The sequence below is a fragment of the Cetorhinus maximus genome, chromosome 18, assembly GCF_964194155.1.
Source record: "Cetorhinus maximus chromosome 18, sCetMax3.hap1.1, whole genome shotgun sequence".
Lineage (NCBI taxonomy): Eukaryota > Metazoa > Chordata > Chondrichthyes > Lamniformes > Cetorhinidae > Cetorhinus > Cetorhinus maximus.
In genome coordinates, this window is record NC_135896.1 from 51,070,215 (window position 1) to 51,083,516 (window position 13,302).

General features: G+C 41.9%; 1 protein-coding gene across 4 annotated transcripts in view; it reads right to left on the bottom strand.

The window, feature by feature from the left end:
* LOC144693165 (uncharacterized) overlaps positions 1 to 13,302 on the bottom strand; it is a 135,545-nt gene that overhangs the window by 58,296 nt on the left and 63,947 nt on the right. The window lies entirely within an intron of this gene.

The following is a 13,302-nucleotide window of genomic DNA, read 5'->3' on the forward strand; positions in this document are numbered from 1 at the left end:
TGACAATTTTTCTCTGCTATGTTGCAACGTAGAGCTGCACAGGGTACACTCAGATTACATTGGGGGGTAATTTTAACAATGGCCAATGGTGTAGAACAGACGATGTCAAATTGCTACCAATTATACACCAAGCCCAATTTCCTTTCCACTGAACTGAATGGATATGAGAGTCAGACAGGCAACTGGCAGCCAATTCAATATCAGCCATAGTTAAAATATACCCCACAATGTTTAGCTACAAATGTAGCAGAAACTTAATTAAATATAAAATGGTCTAGTAGAGAAAAGTAGAACTATGATAAGAACTAATTAGAAAATGTTCAAGTAGCAATAGTCCCACATAAACTGTATTTTCATCATTAATGGGAAATCCAGCTACAGAGTAATCGTACTTAAGGAGATACAGTCTGTTCTGAAATTTTATCCTAATTATTTTTAAGCAATTAAGCACTTCTAAAGTCATTCCCAACAGAGTTTGAAAGGTCAATGGAAGGAACCCCCATCTGTATGGAACAGGTGAGTGTAAGTGCACATCAGGATATCTGATGGCCACTGTGGAGGGGCTGGGGATGGTTGGCAGGTGGGGGGTCGATGCCTGGCACGGTTCTACCCCGGTGGTCCTTTGGCCTTTGCACAGAAGGAACAGAACAAAGCCAAAGTTTTAAAAAATAATGGCACACGGGGTGGCGAAGAATTTTGTCAACTGTGTGCCATTTCTCACTTCTAAGGGAAGTATGCGCCACTTCCGCTCTCTTGCATTTTCCCATTTCCCAGACGATTACAATTAAAATTTAAGGTGTCAGTGGTGTGTACAGGAGGCATGTACGATCATGGGGTGGAGGAAGCTTCACAGTGTTGAAACCCCCCATTAGCTGACAATGCAGCAGCTGCAGGTGGGCTATAAAAGTACTATGTGGTCAAACAGGGAGGCTCTGCATCACAGCCTAAAATTTCCTGACGACTCCATTGCCATTATCGTAAGACTTAAGAGCACAAAGTGGCATGGGTGTTTTTCAAAATTATACTTCACTTATAAATATTTTACACTGCATTGGTTTCATTTGATTCATGTGTGCATCATCATTATTTGTTGAGACTAGTTTAGTCCAAAAGCACACATTGATGGTCACAGGGGAGTTAGGGGCATTTCCATTATCGTGGAACAAACAATGTTGCGTTTTTTGTTCACCCTTTATTGAATGTTCATGTTAGTGTCCAGTGTTGTAATCGCCACTCTGTGGGGCATGGCTGAACCTGCAGGCTCAGCTGGCCCTCCTTTCTATGCATTGTAAAGGATATTGTCCAAGGTCACTCTCAACGGAAATAACTGAAAAGCATAGGTGAACCCAAAGCCTTGTAAGGACTCTGCCAGCCAGCAATCTTGAGTTGGACTAACATTTGGACAATACTGACTCTGTGCTTCAGGCCACTCATTTTCTTACCTTGACTGACTGTTTCCATCAACTCACCCCACCCAAGATGCCAGGCCCTTCCAATTCACTCCTCCATGCCCCCAACCCAACTCCAAACAGCAGCCCCCAACCCATGCCCCCTCACCACTGACACACCCTTGCCAGTCCCGAGCCTCCATGCAAGTTGCAATTCTCCTGCTCCCCTCCCTTGTGCCATAGAATTAAACAAGAAAAACCACTGACCTTACAAACAACCGCACAAAGCTGACTGGTGCACGCCACCTTTAAACAAATGTGAAGTAGGTGCCATAAGATTTTCATGTGCCACTGACTTTATCTTGAAGGCAGTTCGTATTCAAAATATTTTTATGCCAGTAAGTATTTATGGCACGCAAATATATTCCAAGTATGAACCCACCACCGGTCAGTGTGGGGCCTGAACATCGCAAACACGCCGCTGACTTTACCTTTGCATCTCAACCCACTGTCGGGAAATCGGGATTTTGCATACCACACGCTACATTTCCCGCTCTTGTGGAATCCACAAAATTCCCCCCAGTATTTCAACCTTTGGGAGTCCAGAAGCAACCCACTTGTGTCTATCTAGAGGTCAGTACACCTAGGGGCGGGACTTTCCCCTTGTCGGGTGGGCGCGGTGGGCGGGCCCAGACGGACCGCCGCCCGCGACCGGGCTCTGACCACAATTTCAAGCTGGCTGGCCAATTAACGGGCAGCCAGTGTGAAACGTGCGCTAAGAGCCTCGACGCTGCCGGGGTGGAGGGCGGGAGGAGAACAGGCGCTGAAGTCTGCGCATGCATGGGGCTACGCTCACTGAAAGCTCCCTGAAAGTACACAGCTGTCTCAGTGAGCTGAAGAATTTTAAATACAAAAATAAACATTTCACAAATGATATAAACATGTCCCCACATTGTAACTCAGTCACGTGAAGAAGGACATGTAAAAAATGATGTTTTTTATTGTTCTGTTAGTAACCATTGGAAACCTCAGCCGGTCATGGGTGACGTTTCGTAAAAAATGCAAAGGCCGCCTGGCCTATTCGTCCACCCGCCAACCAAACATTTGAGTGGGCAGCGAAAATACAAATTAATTAATTGCTTAAGGGCTTTAGTAGGCCTCTTAATTGTCAGCGGGCGTGCTGCCGCCTCTCGCGCGCACCCGCTGACCGAAAGATTGAGTGTGCGATGACGTCGGGAGGCGCGCCCACAGGACAAAAAATTTTGCCCCTAATTTCACTTGATATACCAGCACCCAGCCCCACACCAGGTCACGAGTGAGCTGAAGAGCTGAGGTTTGTGGGCAGGTTAAGGAAGTATCATGTTGGTGTCTTAACTGCATCACTGATTTCTGTTTCATAACTGTAATTATGCCCTGATTATTTCTGAAAGGACTGCTGGTCCCTAAATTGTGGTCTGCCTGAAAGCTGGAACTGGCAGGCCTACAGCTGTAAGTTGGCATTTTTGGGAGAAAATTTTCATCAGGGGTCCACTCTTTACATCTGTAGATGGGGCAGTAAAGTGATGAAAATAAGCTACGTTGTCTTGACCAATTAAAAGCAAAATCAAGAAAAACTTCTTCAAATGAAGAGTTGTGAGAATGTGGAACGTACTTTTAGAAGCAAAGCAAATTGAGATGTTTCAAAGAGAGGTACTGCTCCTAATTCCCAAGTAGCCAAGAGATGTAAAAAGGGAAAATTTGGATTTAAAAAGAAGCAGCTCTCCATGCCAAAAATGGGTAAGCAGGTTCTATAGACCTATATATGTCACAAAGAAGTGTGTGATCTGATGTTAGAGTTGCATGATAGTCATGAACTGTGTTAACAATTTATGACATCATTTAAGTTTTGTAATTCCAACAATAGAGTTCATAATTCTGTAAATATACAGGAGTATACCTGAAACAGTCAATGATTGCACATAATGTTCACAGGCAGCGTTGATCAGCAACACTATTGACTGCATTCCCATTTCCACTTGAAACTTGTGCCTCTCAAGGCTGGTACTGCTCAGTGAGTTGATTTGGCTGTTATTATAATGGAACTAGGTTGCATTATTGTTAAAGATCTTTGTGCAAATAATAGCGAGTAGGTCCACAGGAAGGGGGAGGCAATTGAGAATTCAGCTGTAAGACAGACTTGTAAGCTAGTAGGGTGGAAATCCTCTTTCCAATCAACACTGGCACATTGAAGGAAATTTGGAACCTTTGGTGGGAATTTTCACAGCTGGGAGTGGGGAGGTGGGGGAAGTGAAGTAGTGAGCGGCTACACCACCCAAATGCCACTGCAGGAGGGTCCAACTGGTTTTAATGGGCAGGCCCCGTTAGCACGCTGCTAGCCAAGTTTCCACCCAAAATGGGAGAGAGATCTGTGGAAAGAAGCAGAAAGTCAAATGACCCACTAGGCCCACAGTAAGTACAAGGACAGGGGAGGAGGGAATGGGGATTCAAGGGGAGTCACCATCTGCAAAGGAGGTGGGTGGAGTCAGAAACAAGGGAGATCTACCCTTTCCCTGTGGGACCTAGAAAGGCCTCTTCAGTCTTCAGACTGAATTTTAGTTATTGCTGCGGGTGCCCTGCTCTCTTCAGGGTCAAGATGCTGTTTTGGTCCTTTTTATGTAAAATCACTTTGATTTGGATACATAGATGAGGCTCCCACCTGATTCAGCTGGGCATCTCCAATGCATGAAAAAGCAAATTTTTAAATCACAACGGAGCTGGAAGGGACTGATCCCATTCCATTTCTACTGCCCATCTGGTTTCCGCCAGTCCAACAGAGTTAAAATTTACATTTGTATTCCTGAAAGTCTAGGTCAATCCTAACTCATGGAAAAATTATTTAACTCTCTTTTTATCGGCAGTTGATCAAGGTTGCAAGTAAATTCAGTGTTGCTATTAAATTTCATGTGATCAAAGTTTAGAAAAGAGAAAAGTTCCCAGCAAAAATTAATGTAGCTTGTTTTTTGTGATTTAGTGCCATTTCAATCTTAAGTAGCAGTCTTGGATCTCAAACACCTTTCTTTTAGAAGACACATTAGCTAGGTTCCTAAGAAACTTTTCATCACTGATAGCATGGACATAATCATTAAAGAAAACAGACTTCTACTGATGCTATTACCATCAAAGTAGCTTCTAATCCCACCATTGAACCAGTTCTTAATTAGTCCTGTCAAAGTAAAAAGTGCTCACTTATTGTAATTTGAGCTTCTGGAAGCCTATATATATTTGATACATATGTTTTAGTCAACTGACCTGTTTCTACTGTTCACCTGAAGTATTTATTGCTTTAATCAATATCTTTGGATCTCTTTAAGTTCTTTATTTCAATGCATGAAACATCTTAACTGATAGTACAATATCATTATTTTCTATTAAATAGCTCATTAAATGATTCCACACATTTTGCAATACCATTAAATGAAAATTTGGAGTAATATTTTAAGTCACCTTCATTATTTTCTTGTCCACTAGTGCTTCACAAATAATGACCACATGAAACCCGAATCTTCATCGTAAATCCTCGAGTTTGCAGCTCAAAACCAACATTGGTATAAATTCCTCACAACCTGGCTTACATTAGGTAACATTTAGAACAATGGGCAGGATTTTACCGTCGGCAAGCCAGGACGGGGCCCGCTCGCTGACGCGTAAAATGACGCCGGATGACATCGGGCTGAACTCCTTAAGGTTGGCGGGCAGGCCAGGAGCCCCGGCGGCAACTAGAAAGTACATGAAACCTCATCCACCAGCAGGATGAGGTTTCATGTAGAGTTTTAAAAATTTTAATAAAGTTGTTATGGAAAATATGAACATGTCCCAACTCATGTGACATTGTCACATAAGGGGACATGTAAGGGAATGTTTTTTTCTCTATTTTTAATATTGTTGAAATTAGAGTCGATCTCCCTGCACATGCACGAAAGAGCGCACTCTCGATTTTAGGGATTTCCCCCCCACCCGCACAGGAAGTGCATAGCGTTTCCCTGCGGACGTCACGCTGGGCAGGCCTTAATTGGCCCGCCCGCAATTGGGTCAGCTCCGCCCGCCCGACGAACGGAAAATTTAGATGAATGTCTTCCATTGGGAAATCTGAAGTTAAATTTGAAAGTTTATCTTTGACATTTTTACACTGAAATTGCTCAAAATCAATGGTTTGACAAATTTGGCTGTATCGGCTGTGGCTCAGTTGGTACGGCCTGGATTTTCATGCCCAAGGTGGGTAGTGCAAGTTGGGAAATTCCCCAGCTTGCCACAGTCGCCTCGGAAGAAACTCCCCTGAATGGCTGGATTTTCATTCCAGGGACAGGTGCGGGATGGAATTGGGCCTCCTGCCCTCGGAACAGATCAGAGACAGGCACGGGGACTGCAGAGTGTTGAGGCCAGCTGTTTAAAAGACCCATCTCAGTTCTCTGGGACTTCATCCCAATTGCTTGCACATATGTTTGGCCCTCTAGTCCTCACCAATCACACCTCATGCCCCACCCTCTCTCCATGCCCTATCCATGCCAATCCATGCCCCACCCACCCCATATGACCTCCATACTCTGTGCCAATACATGACCCCACCCACCCTCCATGGGCCCTCATACCCTCCATGCCAACTCATTTCCATGGCCCTTATGGTCCCTAATAGCAACTTAATGCCAACTCATGCCAACCCATCCTTACACACTCCATACCAACTCACCCAGTATCCACCATGGGCTGACCTCAGAAGCTATGTTGAGGTGAAATAAAGTTCTCAATATCTATTGCAGCCTTCACTATATTAAAACACACATTCATGAAAGCACATTCAAAACTTTTATATCTCAAGTACTTAATTCATTATAAAAACAAATAGACATATTCATAACCCCACATCAAAGACAGCTAATCCTTTAATAACTTCGTTCATCTGTCAAACAGTGAATTTAGGTCTCCCTGCTGAGATAATTACAGGTTGTGGTAAACAGGTGAGTGTAACAGGGGAATAAAATGGTGTTGCCTCCTTTACAGTTCATCATGAAATGCTATAACCTGATTTATATCTGTGTTTAAAGTCAATGACGTAGTACTATGATTGGAATAGGTAAGTGACCATTAAATAATGTGGTTGCCGGGTTGTTACTTTTGACATCTGATAAGCTGTAAAGTGAAAGAACAGCACTGTACAAGTTAAAAAGTCTTCAGATACATTAGAATAGATTATCCACTGTATAAAGTGCTATTCTGCATTGTACAGTATTGAAAGGCTAATGCAGTGTAAAATCCAGAGCAAGCTGTTTAAACCCTCCCCATGGCTTTCATTAATTCTTTGCAAGAGAACTCATTATCACATTGCTGTTTGTGGGAGCTTGCTGTGTGCAAATTGGCTGCCATGTTTCCTACATTACAAAAGTAGCTACCCTTCAAATGTACTCCATTAGCTATAAAACATTTTGGGGATGTCTTGTGGTCATGAAAGACACTATATAAGTGCAAGTCTTTTTTATTTAAAATCTGTATGGATAGTGAAAGATACTTTATTCCTATAACAAATTGGTGTACTAGAGCAAATAAATAAAATAAAACTGGTTCAATGGAATAAACTATACCATCTGGTGGTGAAGCATACAAAACAAATAGGCTCAGTAAGTCTGTTTAACATTTCAATAGCACAATTCCTCAAAGGTTTTAAACAAATGTTCCTCAATCCATTTGTTGTGAAGACTTCCTTTTTAAAGGATATATTAAACATGATGGGTGTGTGGCAATCTGTGAATGAATTGCAAATGCACGGAACTAATATGCATGGAACTAATTTGATAAGCATTTCAACATGGTCTTTATAACTAATCTTCTGAAGGCCTTCATCACCCATCCTTAGGAAAGGTGATGAAAAGAGTAGGTGAAGAGTTGAAATCCCTCCCAGGATCCTGCCAACAATGTTACTATTTTTGGAATCATCTTCCTTATTGCAATGTCTTTAATCACACAACCTACTTAGTGTCTTCTGCTATCATTGGTATTATCTTGGCAGGGGTCGGAGGCTGTTATTTAAAATACCTACACATTACAATAAATGATTCATTCATGCAGTGTTGTATTTTAAGTTAACATTATTTGGAAGGATGTTCAAAATCTATAACTAGTTTGAGGCATTCCATGAGGTTATGAAAAAACACATGATTCAAATCTCTAATTTAAAAAGTAGTTATCGAGCAGTGTTTGCTTGAGGCTTTTTCCATATCCATGGTCTGCTCAGGCATTTTAAATTAAAAACTGAAAATCAGGCAGGAAAAAACATCAATAGAAGTGAGTCACTTCTTATTACACTTTTGCAGAGCCTCTAGTGTTTCCTACCTGACTTGGTTTCCACAATTCCTTTGTGACTAAACTAAATTAGCATTTGGCAGTATTTACATAATAATAAATCATCATTGTTGCTTATCAATTAGGCATTAAATGATAATAAATGCAGTTTGAAAGTTACGAGCAACTTGAAATGACGCAGGTTCCCACTGTCCCTTAAGGCTTTATTTAAATTGATTATTAAATCAATTAATGATGGATTTTTGTATCCTGGAAATATATTTTCAAAATTAATGTGCACCGGTTGGCTACTTCCTTTTAGCAGACGTGCACCAAAAGCTGACTCTATGCAACTCTGCACTCTTCACAGGAAGCTCATCACAGTCATCCACCTCATCATCATCTCCATCATGGGGAAGTATTCACTCCACCGCTGAGTGAAAAGGACCAGAAATGTGCTGGGTTAGATCAGGTTTCAAGTTTCCACTATCCACTAAAATTAATTTGATAATCACAAATATAAAACCTCCCATGAACCAGCACAATCAGGTGTAATTGTTTCTTTATTTTTCTTTGAGATGAGGAGAAATTTCTTCACCCAGAGAGTGGTGAGCCTGTGGAATTCGCTACCACAGAAAGTAGTTGAGGCCGAAACATGGTATGTTTTCAAGAAGGAGTTAGATATAGCTCTTGGGGCGAAAGGGATCAAAGGATATGGGGAGAAAGTGGGAGCAGGCTATTGAGTTGGATGATCAGCCATGATCATAATGAATGGTGGAGCAGGCTCGAAGGGCCGAATGGCCTACTCCTGCTCCTAGTTTCTATGTTTCCATTAAAAAGTATTCCATGATTTTTTAAAAGAGTGGTAGCCTGCTGCAGTTTTATTAATAGAGTTGAAAATGGGTTCATCAGAAAACTAAGCCTTTTTCATAAGGCTTTCTCGTCCTCCCCCTGTAAGTAACCTGATATAAAATTAGTGAAAATTGCTTTTAAAAAAATCTAAGCCTGAACCATTCAATTATTTAATTGCCGTACAATAGCCAGTTTCTTGATAATTAAATTATTTTTAATTTGGGAAACTTTAAAACATGCCTACAGGTGCCTGTGTGCCTAAGAAAATGTTTGCAATTTGAGAAGCCTCCCAAACAAGCATAAAAGGCAGAATCTCACAATTCTGGCCAGGCGTGGCCAGACTTGTGAGCAGAGCCTGATCCAGACAGATTGACCCTTGAATCAGTGTTGGAGATTGTGGAAAACATTGAGGTTTTGGGAGTAATTGACCGACATCTAAAATTCCCTGATCTTCTGTGCTGGTTCAATGGATTTCATCTATAATAGGAAGCAAGAGGAAACACAACCCCAAAATTTTCTTTGTTTAAACTTATTATTAATAAAGTCAATGGAGTTGGTCTACCAGTAAGGACTTACTATTAATAATACTTGTTTGTAGTTAGTCACCTTCTCCTCGCATGTGTTTATCTATCAGTTATTTTGTGATGTTTTGCTTTGATTTTACTCATGTTGCAATTGCACTTTGCAGTAGTAATGCACTCCTTTGAGACAGTGAAAGCAAACTGCAAAAAAAACCCTATAAAAACATTTAAATGAAAGATCAATTACTGACATTTATATATTAGTTTCCTTATAGTACAATTCAAATTCAGAGTGTACACCTGCAAAATGCAGACTAGGTTGTTAGGATAGGAATTCATCTTAGATAGTAGGGTAAAACGGGTGGTGTCAAATTGAGAGCCAGTTATACATTCCACCGAATATTCAGATCCATTTAAGTTCATGGCAGAGAATAACAAGTGGGGGGTTTAAATCAGGCAGCTGATGCGATGCTGCCTAAGATGAATTTCTAACCAGAGTGTGTTTACTGAAACAGAAATATTAGTCCAGAATTTGCTGACTAAATAATGGTTTGCACACACCATTATCAATGTGCAAATCGGCCAGCAACTTGTGGTGAGGATGAGATCCCCTGTGAATGCTTTCCAGCTGTTTCTTTTAATTTAAGGTAAAGTGGACTAATAAAGAGAGACATGTGATCTGCTATGAGTTCTGCTCAATGATCGGCCTCCGTGGCCTGGTTACCCATGGGGACCGGAGGCCCAGGTCAATTGCTATTGAAGTGCACAAATCAGGTTTAACATATGAAAGCAAAGGGAGAGGTAGATGTTTTTGCTATTGCAGACTTACTGTCTTAGAGGCTCAGAGAAGTGAACCCATTGGAAGCTGTGAGTGAGTTTGGACTATTTCCTGTACAAACTGAAACTTTGCGGAGAATATCTATGCAGAGTGCAGTTATTGGTCACATTAAGTCATTAATATGGGTTATCTTTTCTGTAGTTTAGAGTATTAGTTGCCTACTAAGTAATGTTTAGTCGATGTTGATTTTAGTTTGTTTGTTACAGTGAAGATTGTAGAACTTGAAATCTTCTTGTGCAATTCCTTTAAGCTGCTCACTGGAAATTAAAACCTGTATTTAAAAGTTAATCGTCTCTACGGAGAACATAACAAGATTTGTAGTGATCAGATGACAGGGAGGAGGAGGAGCAGGAAGAGGAAAAGGAAGAGTAGGAGGAAGGCAAGAGACAACCAACATAACTGCTTTTTGGTTGAGCAGTTTGTGATTGACAATCCGACTGCAAAAACAGTAAACACAGCCTCGAATCCTCATTCATCAATCCCTACCCTCAGTTACTGACCATCACAGTATCCACTTGGCCACAATGCAAAAATAAAAGCCAACACAAAATGAACATTCTAATGTAAATTTATAATTCAAACCATGTCGTGCTGCATACAAAAATCAGCTAGTCACCCATATGAAGTCCCTTAGTGCCTGTCCCCTTCATGCCTTTGCCTGGTGTTCCTACACACTGCCGACTCTTATTGGGGGAGACTACAGGTGGCCTTGGAGGATGCTCTCAAGCAGTTCTAGCCCTAAAGGACCCAGTTTTGGACTGCATGATCTCGGCATGGACAGCAGCAGTCTGGGCTGGCTGGCTGACCCACAATAGCGAGGACACTGACAGAGTTGCAGTGGTGAGAGTTTGAAAGCAGTCATTCTGAGAGAGGACAGCAAGCTCATGTTCCACGGAATGACTGTCATTCCCCTGGGGTGGTACCTCAGCAATCCTAGTGATCTGCTGGAGGACAGATTGCTGGATCGCTGTGACACCCTGCAAGCCTCTTTGAACACTGGTATCCTCAGCTACAATGGCAGCTGTCTGAGCTTGAAGGGTATCACACAGCAAGCTAAACTTGCATGAAAAGCAGAGCTCTGAGCATCCTCTGCAGCACTCAGATCTTGGGTGACTACTGCTTCTGGTGCAATGGGAGCAGAGACATCAGCCATCATGATGTTACATCATGGTTGGATCTATAAGTTTACTAAAGGATTTGACCACCACTTCCACATGGAAAGGATGTGCTCCAAGTTCTTTGTGGCAAATTTGTGCTGGACTCCTCTATGTTCTTTGACATTGACACAGGCTTTCTAGGCCTACCAATGAACCAAACATTTCAGTATGCATAGTCATCAGCCTTCTTCTGTAGGACATCATATCAAAGTGTTCATCTGAATCCTCTGCAGCTGAACTCTTGTGCAACTTCGCCCTCCAGTGAACTGGCATATGTGCTACCCAGAGTCACACCACAAGCTATTCTCTAATGTCTGCACTGTGTCGGTATCCAAATGGGTGACAGCAAGTGAGAGAGCAAGTGAGTGTTTCTTCTTCATCACTGTCTTCCTTCTCATCCAACTACCAAGTTGCAGTCCTTGGGTGTCTGAAAGAAGAAAGGCACAAGAGGACTGTGGTGAGGGGGGAAAGGTGCATGCTTATGTTAGGAATTAAGTAAGTTATATTTGTATTGATATGTGTTAGCAATAAGCTATAACTTTAAATTTACGTTTTAGCTTTAAGTTTAATTAATTTTTTTATTTGTGTGTAGTAAGAAAGAGGAAACATGGGTTTTCATTTCACTATAGAATGTTGCCTTCAGGTCTTTGGGTTTGTTTGTATACCTGCATTTTAATGAGGTTTTATAACCCTTGAAGTGGGTTAAGGAAGTTAAAACAAAGTAGGAAAATCTGTGCTGTTGCCTAGCAACAAGGGGGCCCACAGAGACAGAGAAACAGAAAGCAGTTTGAGTTCAGTTGGTGATTATGCTCTAAGGTGAAGGGAGCAGTTTAAATTTCTCTCTAGCTGGACATACTAACACATTGCTGAGGAAAATAAGTCCAGGAATCTTAGATGAGTTGCTCTAAAGTTAAAGTAACAGTGAATGTCGAGTGAGTTCTGGATCTCAAGGGAGATACCAAGTTGTCAGCAGTCTACTGGGAGAGGGAACTGCAGGGAGCAGGTCCTAAAGGAAAAGGAGAAAGGTCCCAAGAAGACCTTTAAGTTAAGTCAAGGAACGAGAACTGGAATTGGAAACAGGTCCTGTTCAGTGAAGTTAAAGTAAGGAGCAGTGGAAAAGGTTCCAAACTAAAGAGAGAAAGCTTCAGGGAGCAAAGTGGGCTTGTGAAAAGCCAGCAGGTCCAAAGTGACAGCCAAAGGTTGGTGACTGCTTACTACAGGCCTGTGAAACAGTGGTGTTCTGCTGGCACGGCGGAGTATCTGAGAGAGTGCGTGGAAGGCAAAGCTTGAATGCATGTGGCAATCCAGGGGAAAGGAACATCAGGAGGAGAGTTTGAAAACCTGGAGATGGGTCCTTGTGGAAGATGACCAAGTGAAACCGTTGTTTGGGAGAAGATTCCAAAGCGAGCTCTTCAAGTGTTGAGATTGGAAACCCTCGGGAAAAAGATGGAGTTCTGTGAGACCGTTTGGCTCACGGTGTGACAAGTGTCTGGGGGGAGTTGATGAGAGATCCATAGCATCTGCTTTGGGTGACATCTGTCACTTGATCTTGGAGTGTGGTGTGTCTGACCACAGGTCACCAATTGGTTTACATGGACTGTACACTTACTGTGAACATTGGAGTGTAAGCTAGATTTTTTGTAACTTATGTTATTCTTAGGAATCTATGTACATCTGTAAAGGTATGGTTGTGGGTGAAAGAGTAGTGCCATAGTTCATCTTTTTCTTGTTTAATAAATGTTTTATTCTTTTATTAAAAGTACGTCAGCAGACTCTGTGACTCTGTTCATTAGCCCTCCACGTTTCTAAGCAAAAAATAAAAGTTAAGATCTATCAAGCCAGGGATCTGACTTGGCAAGTAGTAACATCAGCTGGGACCATAACACTTACAACATTGGCAGCTTTTATGGGATAAGGGGAATGTGAGAAGGAGGATTAGGTATGAGGATACTGTCACCTTTGCTTATTTGAGCTCTGCTGCTGGTCATGGCCTCAGTAATGTCTGCTCCAATAATGGAGAGAACTGTCCTTCCACCAGGTGATCACATGCACATACCTGCTGGTTAGGTGATGCTGCCTCCCATCGTGCACCACCTTACGAACATACAAATATACGAAGTAGGTCACTTGAGCCTGCTCCACCATTCAATAAGATCATGGCTGATCTGATTGTAAGCTTTCGCCTAACCCCGATAACCTTTCACTCCATGTTTACCAAGAAACTATCTACTTCTGCC